Source organism: Narcine bancroftii, chromosome 5 (genome assembly GCF_036971445.1).
Source record: "Narcine bancroftii isolate sNarBan1 chromosome 5, sNarBan1.hap1, whole genome shotgun sequence".
NCBI lineage: Eukaryota > Metazoa > Chordata > Chondrichthyes > Torpediniformes > Narcinidae > Narcine > Narcine bancroftii.
In genome coordinates, this window is record NC_091473.1 from 88,414,198 (window position 1) to 88,428,934 (window position 14,737).

The 14,737-nt window shown below is 41.5% G+C and overlaps 1 long non-coding RNA gene across 1 annotated transcript in view; it reads right to left on the reverse strand.

Annotated features, from left to right (window-relative positions):
• Positions 1 to 1,502: 1,502 nt before the first annotated feature.
• The window catches only part of LOC138763682 (uncharacterized), a 130,941-nt gene continuing 117,706 nt past the window's right edge, over positions 1,503 to 14,737 (reverse strand). The window contains exon 3 of the long non-coding RNA XR_011357725.1: positions 1,503 to 1,617. This is a non-coding gene — a long non-coding RNA (uncharacterized lncRNA). The remainder of the gene's footprint in view (positions 1,618 to 14,737) is intronic.

The following is a 14,737-nucleotide window of genomic DNA, read 5'->3' on the forward strand; positions in this document are numbered from 1 at the left end:
ACAGCAATAGGTGGATCTCCCAGTGGCCACCAATTTCAATTCTCCATCCCACTCCCTTGACGACAAGTCTGCCCATGGTCTCATGTACTCCTAGAATGAGACCATCTGTAAATTGGAGGAACAGCCTCATCTTATGACTGGACGCCCTCCAACTGGATGGCATTAATATTGACTACTCTGGTTTTCATTAAAAAAACAACCCCTTCTTCCCCTGTCAACTCTCCATTCCCTGTCCCTTTCGCACAGACATGATAAATTCTACCTAGTCCCTTATCATAGCCAATTAATACCTTTTGTTGGTCTGGATTCCTCCCCCATTGTTTGAATTCTGAGACTTTCTGATATATCCGGCTTCTGCCTTTTCTGATTTTTCCTTGAAGAAGGGCTCAGGCCTGAAACATTGACAATATATGTTTGTCTACTTTAGATGCTGAAAAGACCGGCTGAGTTTCTCCAGCATTTTGGTGTGTTTACTGCAATCACAGCATCTGTAGCCTATCATGTTTTACAAAGCGTTTGTACTTTCGATTCAGTAATTATGAAATTAAAAAAAGAAATTTCTGGAAATACTCAGCAGCTTAGATTTTAGTGTCCATGCAAAGAAAAACAGTTAGCATTTCAAGCCATTATCTTTTACCTGAACAATTAAAAGTTGCAATTGAAGAATCAGAGGGATATGGGAAAGAACAAGAGAAACAGCTTGTGATAGGTTAGAAAACAGTAAAGGTTCATGACTGATTGGTGATGCAAGATAAATGAAGGACTGGAGCAAAACAAAGAAGGAGCCTAAAAGGAGTGTGCACAACATAAGAATCAGAGCAGTTATAGGCCCTGATCCAGCAAGCCTGCTCCACCCGCTACACTTACCCACCTTTTCCCACCAATCCTTATTTCCCTGACAATTCAGAAATCAATCTATTTTTATTTCAAATACATTTAATGAGACTGCTCTGGTTGCTTCATTGTGCAGAGAATTCTATAATGTCTTGAACTATTAAATAAGTATTTACCTCTACTTTCAATAATTATAATGACCTAGCTTCTACCTTCCACAGGGGCAGAGAATTCCAGAGATTTGCCACCCTCTGTATGAATAAATTTTGATGTATTTCAGTTTTAAATGTCCACCATTCTTATCTTGAAATTATGTCCCTTTGTTTTAGACGCTCACATGAGTGAAAACCTTCCAACACCCTCCCTGTCAAGCCTAGTCAATGACTAGAGCAAATATTCTACAATTGTTTTTCCTTATGAATAAAATGTTGCTGCCAGGTGATCATTAATTTAGGTTTATAGATTCATTAATATTTACTTTTGATATTTTGCAAAGAGATATTTTAAAATTTTTAATGATTCATACTTCATCTTCCAGTACCTAAATCAAACCTCTTGAAATTTTAAATGTACCTTGATAGTGGTGTCAGCGATATTTTCCCTCATCTCCGCAGCAACCCTCTTCCTAATGATCTCATTAAATCAGAGGCTTCTCATATCCCTCGCGCCCATCCCATAACTGCAACAAATTTCCACTGCTCTATAACTTTCCCTTTCACCAGATGAGATGGCAAGGATTTCCAGGTCAATGAACTTCAAGCGATTCGAAATGCTGGAAGTATGCTATAAAAAAAGATGGAAAGCTCAATAGATTAGGCAGCATCTGTGTAAAGAGAAACAGTCAACATTTATCTGCATAAAAGTGTTCTGACAAAGGGTCGTAGACTTAAGACATTGACCTTTATGCTTAGAATTTCCAGGTGCCGTACCTGTCACTCAGAGCTTAGTCCTGCTCTCACTCCATGTTATTAGGTCTCACTTAAATTAGGAAAATATTGGAAACATAGTCCTATTGCCTGGGAAGTCGCAATCAAAAGATTTCCTAATAAATGGACACCAAAAGGCGGAGGATTCTGGATGACAAAACAAATTTTCCAACATTCACAGTGCACGGATCCACAGATTGCAATCAGCAGATAATGATGACTGTGTATATTTACATCATCAGCTGTGATAAAAATTAAATGCTGGAACACAAAACAATTTGATCTTTTAAACTTACAAAAAATAGAAATTGAATTGTTACAAGCCTAGTTATGTTGTATTGTTTGTAGAAAGGCTTAGGATACTATATTTTGCTGCCTCTCCTGGTTTGTTTGCATTGGCAGTTTTTGATTGTAGCTTCACCAGGTTGCCAGTTCATTTTTAGGTGTTACTGATCCTGGTTCTCATATGCCTTCTTTAGCCTTCAGTTAACCAGAAGGCTCCAAAATTTGTGATGTTTCATTTCGGGCAGCTAACCAAAAATTACCTGTATGATTCTACAAATGAGATTATTTAATTTAATTCTTGATTAATATGTGGGACATTCTACTGGTTTAAACACCAGTTCCTTGAACATAATGAGGGTATTTCCAGATTTGATTGCCATGGAGTATATCTGTGCCATGTCTGAATCTGCAGCCAAGGTCAATGGTAATGTTTGTGGTGAGTGGCAAGCTACTTATTCTCATTATTCAGCCATATAAAAGGTATTTACCTTGAGTGGTCTCCCAGAGGAAACTTGCTAATTGAACAAACTTGATCCTCGGTGACAAAACTTTGTCTGATGACACAAGTTTCCATGACATGGGGATGCCAGAACAAGCAACAAGCTACTGAAAAAAATCATTAGCTGCTTGCTGCATCACTTTCATTTCACAGGTCTGAATAGGTTGGTTAAATAGATTCACAACTATACCCTCATGTAGGATTCCAAGAAGAATAGTGACAAAAAATTATGAACAGCTGAAGCTGAAAACAACTTCTTAAAAGCTCAGTTGCTATCATTTACATGGGAAATGAGAAACAAAAGTAACAGCTGATAGTTCCCTGCAAGTTCTGGCTCATGATGTTTTGATAAACCAACACTATGTATAGTTCATTTCAGAAGGCAATTAACAGTCAACCATATTGATTTCAGTATGGGTTTATACAAAGGCCAGATTAGATAACTAAAAAAATTTCTTTCCTTAAAGGTAAATTGTGAACTAGATGAGTTTATTTCAATCCAAAAGATTTAGAGCATCATTACAGATGCTAATCTAACACTTTGAATTATTTAATTAAGAGAATTTAAATTTCCCAGATGTTGTATTCAGATTTGAACCCTGCCTACAGACCATTAGTTCAGGCCTCTGCAATTGTTACTCTATGAAACTCATTAATAAGTTTCCTGCAATTCCCTGTGCTGACTGATGAATATGAAGAACAAGATGGCACAAGATTCTGTGAGATGTAATCTGAAACATGTCCAATTTCGTTGCAACCATGAAAGCTGATAAAGAACTTTAAAATATCAACAGAAGGATCCCTTCACCTCTGAGTGAATGAATGAATGAAGAAAATAAGGATCAGAAGTGAAAAACAATACAAGCCATGAGCTTGGGGACACATCTGAATCCATTCTTCTCACTCCTACTACTTACAGAAATCATATTGCAATTCCTCCTGCTATGACCACAGTACACCAACATCTCCAATCACTTTTTCTATCAGTTGATATTTTAAGCGATAAATGTAAAAATGCTAGCCCTAAGATTTGTCTTCTTAGTCAATTCTGCGAATATGAAAGTGCCTTATGCTCAAAATATAGTCAGCATTTATTGGATTTCGGTTACCAAATTTAATGGGACAAAGAACAAACACATTATCACAGCAAAAAAAACACAGTGGCTTGTAAAATCAGAAGCGTTTAGAACATAGAACAATACAGCACAGTACAGGCCCTTCAGTCCTCGAGGTTGTGTTAACCCATATATTCCTTCCTATAAAAAAGTACTAAATCCTCCCTACCCGTTAACTCTCTAATTTTCTTTCACCCATGTGTCTGTCAAAGCGTCTCTTAAATGCCCCCAATGTTTCAGCCTCCACCACCATCCCTGGCAAGGCATTTCAGGCACCCACAACTCTGTGTAAAAAAAGTACCCCAGATGTCAGCTAAATGTCCCTCCCTTCACTTTGTACATATGTCCTCTGGTGTTTGCTGATCCTGCTGTGGGAAACAGGTGCTGGCTGTCCACCCTATCTATGCCTCTCATAATCTTGATAGAGGTCTACAAGACTTTATAAAGTCTCCTCTCATCCTTCTACACTCCAAAGAAAAAAGTTTCAACTCTGCTAACCTTGCCTCATAAGATTTGTTTTCCAGTCCAGGCAACATCATGGTAAATCTCTTTTACACCCTCTCCATAGCTTCCACATCCTTCTAATAATGAAGTGTCCAGAATTGAACACAATACTCCAAATGTGGCCTTACCAGAGATTTGTAGAGTTGCAACATGACCTCTCTACTCCTGAACTCAATACCCCAGCATCCCTTCTTAACTATCCTATCAACCTGTGCAGCGACCTTGAAGGATGTATAGGTTCAGTTCCAAAGGTCCCTCTGTTCATCCACACTCTTAAATAACTGACCATTAACCCTGTACTCAACTTTCTGGTTTGTCCTTCCACAATACATCACCTTACACATCCAATTGAAATCCAAATGCCACTTTACTGCCCAACTCTGCATCCTGTCTATATCCTCTTGTAACCTTAGACAACTTTCAGCTCCATCCACAACTCCAACCTTTGTGTTATCCGCAAACTTACTGATCAATTTTCTGCCTCTTCATCCGGGTCATTTATAAAAATCACAAAAAGCAGGAGTCTGTGGCACTCCACTAGTCACCTATCTCCAGGCAGAATACTTTCCTTCCACTATACTCTCTGCCTTCTACCTACAAGCCAATATTTTTATCCGCACAGCCAAAGTTCCACTGATCCCGTGTCTCATGACTTTCTGTATGAGTCTCTTGTGGGGGACTATTGATGTCACTGGGGTTGGTATCACCTGGTGCAGTAACACATGGTGTCAAACCACCCCTAGATATGGTGGCAGCAGCGCTGACCAAGGGGGGTGGCAGCGACACTGACCAGGGGGTGGTGGTGACAGCGGCGCTGACCTTGTAGCATGTGCAGACAATACCACGTGATTAATTTTGGTCTCATCCCCTCTGATAGTGTCACCTGGTGTGGTCTGAACCCCCTACATTCCCCTAGTGATGCCAGTGACTGGGACTAGCAAAAGAATGGTTTGGCATAGACTAGAAGGGTGAAGTGGTCTATTTCTTTGCTGTGATGTTCTATGGTTCTACATGAGGAGCTATAAATGGAGATGAAAGCCATGCAATTATTTGCATTCAACTCTATTTCTCATCTTATGATGGAGAATTGGTCATTGATGAATGAGCAGATTGATCCCTTCAATTTCAAGCTGTAGCTGGCAGATAAAATGGTGTTTTTTTTAATATAGGAATTGGACATATCTGATTCAAAAAAATGGAAGTGAATAGTTCCAAAGTGCAGATTTTAATTCAATAACTCATGGCTGTGTTCAGTACAATTAGCTGCAGCAATACTGGATGGAGTGAACTCAATTTCTATGATGGAGGAATCATGTGTGATCACCTTCTTGCTGCTTTTGGTTCAAAGTGTTGATAAGAATTTCATGCTCAACTCTTTCATATGTCAAACACTGTTGAGGGTGAAAATAACATTGGACAATAATTTTTTTTCATAATATTTGCTTCCTGAAAAAAATGGGTGATTATGATAGAAAACTTCAAGCTGAACACAAAGATAACTTCAAATTTGCTGTATCATGTGGAGAAACATTAAATTAACTTTCATTTAATTTAATTGCATAATGATGCTGGCACATTGTGTTAATTCAACTGACCTAAAAATGTTTTGCTGCTGCTTCTTGTTTGTACTCAGCATCTGAATCCTCTCATGTCAGTGCCCAATAATAGTCAGTCAGCATTGATGGATTCCAGTTGCTCTGATACCACTTTTCCATGGTTGCAATGTCCTACTGAAACTTTTCATCATGTTCATCACTGACTGCACCAGATTAGCTGGGAAAAAGTCCAAGTACTAATGTAGAAAATGAATTTTCAATGACATGTTGCACTTCATAGTTTTGTATATTTGAAGTAGAATTAAAATATGACTGGAAAAATCAAAAATGGTCATAAATAAAAATCATACGTGATAGAAAATTTTTAAGGTGATTTTCCTGATCAGCTGCCCAAAATCCATAAAATATCCAAAAATGTTCAAGAAGCAAAATCTTCATTGTCCAGTGTAATCACGCAACTTTCTTTTTCTTTTAATGGCTTCGTTGTTCCCAGGATTTTCTAGATATGATAATGCTATATTAGTTCAAAAGAGCATAAATATATTCCAGAATGGATATTGAACAAGAAAAATGAAAACCATTTCCGCATGCTGATCTCTGGTGCCCGTAGAAAGATTTTCCTTTCTTTCCCCAAAAGACTGTTAACACTCTTTAACTCACACGTTAATTGTCACCATAGAGCTGTTTGAAATATATTCCATTAAACATAGCTCCCACTTTATACCATAAGGTTCAATTCAATAATATGAAAAACTTGACTTTGTTCCCAACTATTTCCCCTCAAGCTCATGTCTGCTTTGTGATTTGCAAGTTTTATTTGATCACAGCAGTAAGAGTCTTTTCCATCAATTTACATTAATGGTTACCAGTGCAATTCACACTGTACCACAGATCTGGCTGATAAAGTGTTTCTCCTCATGTACTCCAGTTCCATCTAGATTTCCCTTATATTTTATTCATTACAAAACAAACCTATCCTCCTCCAATAATGTAGTAGAAAACAAATGTTCTTCTTACCGGTCAGTAAGGGACATGATTCTCAGCACATTTCATAAAGAATGGTGTTTATAAAATCAGTTTCAACATAAACTGCTATGAGCTGATCAGATTTTTTTTTAAGTAAATTGAATAATGAAATGCTTTTTATTTACCTTGTGTACATAACAATAAATTAAATCTAAACGTTCTTTACTTTATTACCATTCCATCTAATACATTTTGGACAAGATGAAGCAAGAGAGGCTAAGGACAATGATAGCAGAGTTGAATGTATTGGAAACTATCCAGGGAGGAAAAAAAAATCACAATAAATTCTTTGCCTTGTCAGCAGAAAATAAAAAGAAAAAATCTGTGGTAAGAAGAGAATGCAGCAAGAGTTATGATAAGAAATAGTGTGTATAAAGGCAAGAAAATGAGGACCATTAAGGAAATGTTTCATGAGAACTTACTCTTACTGTCTTTATGATATTTGAAAGTACTTTGAAGATAATGTATCATGGAGTCATGGAGTCAATCAACACAGAAAAGGCTCTTCAGCCCAATTAGCCCAAAGTTGGCATTATGGGCTATTCCCATTTGCCTACATTTAGTCCATATCCTTTGAAGCACCTCTTGTATACATGACAATAAATTGAATCTAAATGTTCTTTACTTTATTACCTTTCCATCTAATGTATCTGGGTCTAACACAACCCAGTCTCTTCATAAACAAGGCAGATCAATATATGTGTGCATAAATGTGTCCAAATGTCTTTTAAATGTTGTTATTGTGTCCACTCCTACAATTTCCTCTGGCAGCCTATTCTAGATATGGACCATTCTCTATGTGGAAAAAAAATGCCTCTCAGATTCCTTCTAAATCTTTTTCCTCTCACATTAAACCCATGCCCTCTAACCTGGGCAAAAAAAAATCTTGAGCATTCACTTTATCCATCCCTCATGATTTTGTAAACCTCAATAAGATCATCCTTCTGCCTCCATTGCTCTATGGAAATGTAATTTTGATCTATGTCAATTTTGAGAAATTACAATTAATGTTGAGAAATGCAAGTGAAACTATTAAACCCATAATTTAGTTAAAGTAACTTGCTAGAACAAGATGTGAGATGTGAGAAGTGTCTCTTCTCTCTTTGGCTTGGCTTCGCGGATGAAGATTTATGGAGGGGTAAATGTCCACGTCAGCTGCAGGCTCGTTTGTGGCTGACAAGTCCGATGCGGGACAGGCAGACACGGTTGCAGCGGCTGCAGGGGAAAATTGGTTGGTTGGGGTTGGGTGTTGGGTTTTTCCTCTTTTGTCTTTTGTCAGTGAGGTGGGCTCTGCGGTCTGATTTAATGGTTTTGTTTGGCATCAGGAGTACATTTTATTGAACCATTATGACTAGTTTATTTTGTTGTGTTGCATTTAGCTTTAGTTAAATTTATAGTTGTTAATAATTAGTTGTTTTACTGACTTTATTCTGCATGTAAATAGATAAAAGTTAGCAGCTAAGGTCATAAGCTTATAATTCCTTTGGAGGAAAGATATTCTAGGTACATCTTGTTAATATTTTATGATATATACCACCAGGTATGATGCTTTATACATTGTTGCATCAACCACTGCAATAGGTTCTGGGTGTTGTTCACCATCAGTAAAAAAAATGTATGGCTGAAAGTTCTTTCCTTGCGACTTTCTTATTAATTATTACTTTCTGGAGCCTGAAAAGAAAGGCTGTCTTGAGTTAGTGGATTGGGTGGAGTTCAAGAACTCAGCTGAGGATCTGAATGATTGTACCAGGACCATTGCAGACTTTATCAAAACAGTTATAGACAAGTGTCCACCAATTTATTTCGGGTTTTCCCCAACCAGATTCCCTGAATGGATTATGAAATCTGGAACATGCTAAGAGCCAGATCACAGACATTTAAGACTGGAGATCCAGAACACCACACAAAGAACAAGTACCACCTACAAAAAGCCATCTCCTGGGTGAAGTGGAGTGTGGTATAAACCACTATTATGCCAGGTGAACACACCTCCTGAGACTGATCCTACCCATAGCCCTTGCATGCTCCCCCTTTCTCTTTGCTTCAATCAGTCAATGAGGTTGATGGTTGTTCCAGTCTTTAGTTAATAAAAGCCTGATAGTTTCACAACTTCAGCCTTTTGTGATTATTGATGGTGCATCAAGAATGGAAACAATGAAGGATACCCAACAGCTGTGTTAGGGCCAAAATGACATAACCTGCTGCAAAACTGTCCAGGGCAATAAGAGACAGCAAAGCTTCACTCCCAGATAAACACAAGGTCTTCCATGCCCGATTTGACCACCAGAACAAGGAAGAACCACTGCATACCCCCATGTCCCCTGATGATGCTCTGCTGTCAGTATCTGCAGATGACATCCAAGGAAAGCATCCAGTTTGGACATAATACTCGTCTGAGTTCTGAAAACTTGTGCTGGCTAACTTGCTAATGTATTCACAGATATCTTCAACCTTTCACTCTGGTAGGGCATGGTAACCTGTGCCTGAGGAGAGTGTGTTAACCCTCCTATATGGCTAGTGCCCAGTGTCACTCACGTCCACAGTGATGAAGTGTTGTCAAAAGAAAGAATTCAAACCCATGTTTAGAAAAAAAAAAGCTTTATTAAAAATAACTTGCAGTGGTTTGAATGAATAGGGCAGCCTATAAAGCCAAAGCCTACATCTGCCCCTGAACTAGTTCACACAATTTTCACAGATATTCTGCAGAATGGAGCATATTTAATTTGTCAAGTCTTTAGGAGTGGTTGCCTAAAACCACCAAGACCTAAGCATATTACAAATGTTCACCACTTTTACTGGCATCTGGAATTCATGTAAAAAACTGTCCAAAAAAAGCTCCAAGATTTATGTTTCAATGAAGAATTCAGCAGTTTAGCTGAGAATAATTGGATCCCATATGGGAACAAGATGAACAGATTCACTTTTTATATTTAGCAGTGATTGCCCATTCCACTGGATTAAAGAACATAAAAAAAAGATCCTTAAAGGTTGGAGTACTTCTGGCATACATATCCTGAAAAATGATGTGCCATTTTTAATGTATCAGACTTCACCTTGAAAATTATTTGCTGCATGCCATGACTATAAGCAAAAAGGTACCTAAGAAATCCCTTTGGGTTTTGATGTACCTATATGCATTGGACTTGGGTTTCCTTTTGTCTTTTTCTACCATGTGATGATTCACATGATTCCAAAGGAGGTAAATGAATCCAAAATTATATCTCTTGTGACATTCATATATTACGTAACTGAATCCATGTTTCTGCAGTTATTTTGGAACTTTGTTACAATTAACTACCCTCAGTGCATGAGGGAAAAAAATCTAATAAATGGCAGAGGCAAGAATACTGCAAGAACAGAATGTCAATTCATTCTTTAAGTAAACTAGATTACCATATCATATATGGTATATTGGAAACTATTTCTAGAAGAACATAATAGAAATATGCAAACATAGAAATAAATTACTGCTTTAATCACAAAGAAGTACGTTTTTTTAGCATGCACACTACAACGAAATGTGGAAAGAATGACACACACCCAAAAAGTCGAAGTCAAAGAGCAGTTTATTGCACTGGCAATTTGGCTTATATCTCTCCCCGCTGCTGAAACAGGAGTCATGTCACGGCAGCGCTGGCCTCAGATTGGTCGGCATTCCCGCCATCGCTCATTGCTTACCACTGTGCGAGTTGTCACCCTGAGATGAAGGTTGTTGGCTCCCACGGGGTCTGCGTGGTCTCCACGTTCATCAGCCACCTTGTGTACCAGGTCACATCCTGGTTAGCAGGCCATTACTTGACCTCCCCCCCCCTCCACCCCCTGAACCAGTGATCAGAGTGCCGTCTGCTGCTTTCAGTGGCCTACCTCTACATCATGGGGGTTGTGTGGATATCAGTTGGCTAATGTTCAGATGTGCTGGCTTGAGACGGTCAATAGTCTCTTCCTTACCACTGATATCCAGCATGCATGTTGACCTGTTGTGTCTGAATACTTTATACAGCCCCTCATACGGCCGTTGCAATGTGCCCCCCTCCCAACGAAAACATACTCACAGGTCTTTATATTTTTTGGGACAAGAGACTTAGCCTGGCCATGCAGCAGAGGCTGCAGAGGGATAGAGTGCCCAGTCTTCTTCTCAGCTTTGTCAATGAGGCCATTGGGATCTCTGGGTCCTTGGTGGCAGCCAAGAACTCCCTTGGTATCATCATCTCGGCTGCTGAGGTGTTGGAATCTTTAGTGTGGAGTGGATCCCCAGGAGGACCCAGGGTAGCTAATCTGCTCAGTTTGGTCCCTTGAGCCGAGCCATCAAGGCCGTCTTGAGGTGCCTGTGGAACCACTCTACCAACCTGTTGGCCTGAGGGTGCTATTTGGTGGTGTGGTGGAGCAGGTTCCCAGCAAGTTGGCCAGTGCCACCCAGAGTCCAGAAGTGAACTGTGTACCTCTTTTGGAAGTCATAAGCTCCGGGACTCCAAATCTCGACACCCAGGTGTTAATCAGTGCTCTGGTGTAGGTCTCAGTGGTTGTGTCAGCCAGCAGGACTGCTTATGGCCACCTCGTGGAGCAGTCAACCATGCTGAGGGGGTATTTTGCCCTGCAGGAGACTGGTAGCAGTCCTACCATGTCAATGTGGATGTTGCTGAACCTACGTCATGTTGGCTCGAAAGTCTTGAGGGGTGCCTTGATGTGTGCCTCCACTTTGGACATCTAGCAGAGCATGCAGGTCTTGGCCCACTGACTGACCTGTTTCCGGAGGCCATGTCAGATGAACCTATTAGCCATAATTTTGACAGAGGTTTTGATGGCTGCATGCACCAGGTTGTGCAGCACATCGAAGACCTGCCGTCTCCATGCTGCCTTCATGATGGGACAGGATTTGCCGGGGGAGATGCCGCAGAGGAGTGTCTGGTTACCAGGACCAATGATGATGTCCTCCAGCCTGAGCCCGGAAAATGCCATCCTCTATGTAAGGATTTCATGGTCTTCCTGCTGTGCCTTGGCTAGGGCTGTATAGTCTATTCCCTGGGCGCGACAATGTGTCGGCCACCATATTAGTTTGTTAACTCAGACACATGAGAGGTGCCACTGCTGCCCGGCCAACCACAGGTCTGACACTTTAGGGTCTGTGAATACCCTGAATTGTCTGCCTTTCAAAAAATACTTTAAATGCCTGACTTTCAAGTACAACACTGTGCATGGTCAAAGGCACTGTATTTGACTTCAGGTGACTGGAGTTGCCTGCTAAAGAAGGTCAGAGTCTGCCATTGCCCTCTGATGAATTGCTCCAGTACGCCTCTGTTTTGGAGGATTTAAACCATACTTTTTGCTTCAGCTTTAAACCATGTTTTTTGCTCCTGCAAGGCTGAGAATCAGTAACCTGCTTGAGTCTCAGCAGACATAAGCTAAATTCCACCATGGGGCCCAGAGATGCAGTTATCTGACAAAAAAGACATCTGTGTACCAAGAACATTTAATCTTCCTGCTTGTTTTGGTCACAGTCTTTCAGGCAGAGACCTAACCTTGACGCAAAATAAACCATTGTGTTCAAAGTGATAAGCTAGAAAGTTGTGTTATTTGATAGAAACCTAGCATGCTAGCTTGTTCGCTTATTTTTCTTTTCTGTGCTGGGAATAGGTGCTCGGGTAAGCAGTTTTTGGGTAATATAAGCCATGGTCCCACTGCTGAAGTTGGAGACTCTCTGAGAGGTGGCAACATCTCTCAGCAAGAAGAAGAACTTCTAGAGTCCAGCCAACGTCCTGGTCGGAGGAGGTGGAAAAGCTGCTACCAGCGCCCCGACAACCTACTACAAGTGTGCAGTCGTTGCCTCGCCTTGGCAGTTGGGACCAGTCCAGGCGTTGATAAGTATAATTGGGAAGGGTTTCCATATTGTAGTTTGATATCAGCTTTAGAATTTGTAATAAAGATTTGTATAAACTGAAATGCTCTTGGCGTGTGTGTCTATTTTCTTTCGGTAGCTCAAACACTTTGGCCAATCTAAAACGAACAAAGTGAGAGGTACAAGTTTACCCAGGGCAGCCTCCTATTGCTGTGCTGGAGGGGTCTACTGTGAGAGTGGTTGGCACCTCTGGCCTGGGGTGTACCAGAAGGGTGGCATTGGTCAATGTGTCCTTAGCCTTCTGGAATGCCTTTGAAGCCTCATTTCCCCAGGTAATGTCTTTATTTTTCCCTGCCATGAGTCTGAACAGGGGGAGGAGGATGCAGGTTGCTGCCAGTAGAAAACGGTGATAAAAATTAATCATATCAGTGAATTCTACCTTTTCAGGCAGAAGCTTCACTCCGTGCCTGTTGATTCGATGCCCCAGGAAATCGATCGTTTCCAGTCGAAACTGACACTTAGCACGGTTTATGGTTAGTCCGAAATCCCTTCGCCCGGTGCAGAGTTGCATTAGATGGGCTGAGTGCTCTGTGTGAATGCGGCTGGCAATGAGAATATCGTCCAAATAGGTGAATGCAAATGTGAGGTCCCGGCACACCGCATCCATCAGCCTCTGGAAGGTCATGGTTACATTTTTAAGTCAAAAGGGCATTTTCAGGAATTCAAAGATTTCAAAAGGGATAATGATGGCAGTTTTGGGGGTGTCATCGGGATGGACTGGGATCTGATGAGGTCAACTTTTGAAAATACCCATGCCCCTTGTAAGTTAGCGGTAAAGTCTTGGATATGGGGCACGGGGTATCTGTTCAGTGTGATGGCCTCTTGAGGCAGCAATAGTCACCACATGGCCTCCACCCTCCTGCTGCCTTCAGTACTATGTTCAGGGTGGGAGGCCCAGGGGCTGTTGGAACACCACACTATCCCCAGCTCTTCCATTTTTTTAAAACTCTCCTTGGTGAGGGTGAGCTTCTCGTTGGGAAGACGGCGCGCCCTGGCATAGAGTGGGGGCCCTCGGTGAGAATGTGGTGCCTTAACCCATGTTTCAGTTTGGTGGAGGAAAGCTGTGATGCCACGATTGAAGGGAACTCTGCCAGGATACTTGTGAATGCATTGTTGGGGACAGGAAGCCAAGTTCCCCCAGAGGCATTGTTTGAAAAGTCCTGGTGTAAACCAAATGCCACCCTTTATAGTCCAGCAGCAGGCAGCGAACTGTTGCCACCGCCACGATCATGAATATCCACGTGAACCGATTGCTGCCAAAGTGGAAGGGGTTGGTGCGGGTGCCGTAAGTTCTTATGGTGGTGCTGTTAGCTGCCCTCAGTGCTGGGCCCAGCTTGCCATTCTGGGTGTCTTAGGCTGAGAGGGGGAAGGATACTTATTTCAGGACCGGTGTCAACGAGGAAGCACCTTCCAGACAGAAAGTCCCACACGTTGAGGAGGCTGTCACATTGGCCAACTGCCGCAGCCATTAACGATGGTGGGCCATTGGATTTTTCCTGAAATGCGCAGGGTGGGTGCCATCGACAGGCCCCCACACCCCATTGTTGGTGATAGTAACAGTACTGGTGGGTAGGGAGGTCTATTTGCCTCTCCGCTAACTGTGGCCTTGTTGCTGACTGTGTGTGGAGCTTAATAATCTGCACCAGTGAGCCGCGATTTATCTTCTTCGCTCTCCAGAGCATGTCCATCCAGACTTGGGTTGCTGAAGTCCTCAACGACGAGAAAAAGTCTGATATCCTCGGGCAGTTATTCCAGGAAAATCTGCTCGAAGAGCAGTCAAGGCCTGTGTTCCTCAGAAAGGGCAAGCATCTCGCTCATGCGGATGGGGTCTTGTCCTTCAATCCATCCATATGCATCAATCAGGTGGCATGCTTGCGCTGTGAAAGCCTGAAGGTGAGGGTTAATAGCTCCTTGAATGCACTGTATTTGTCTTGCTCCAGAGGCTGCCGCAGGAAATCAATGACCTTTACTGTTGTGGCCTGATCGACCAAGCTCACCACATAGTAGTAACATGTGGAATTGGCAGTGATCTTTCGGAGGTGAAACTGGGCCTCAGCCGGTTTGAACCACATGTGTGCCTGCAACACCCAGAACATTGG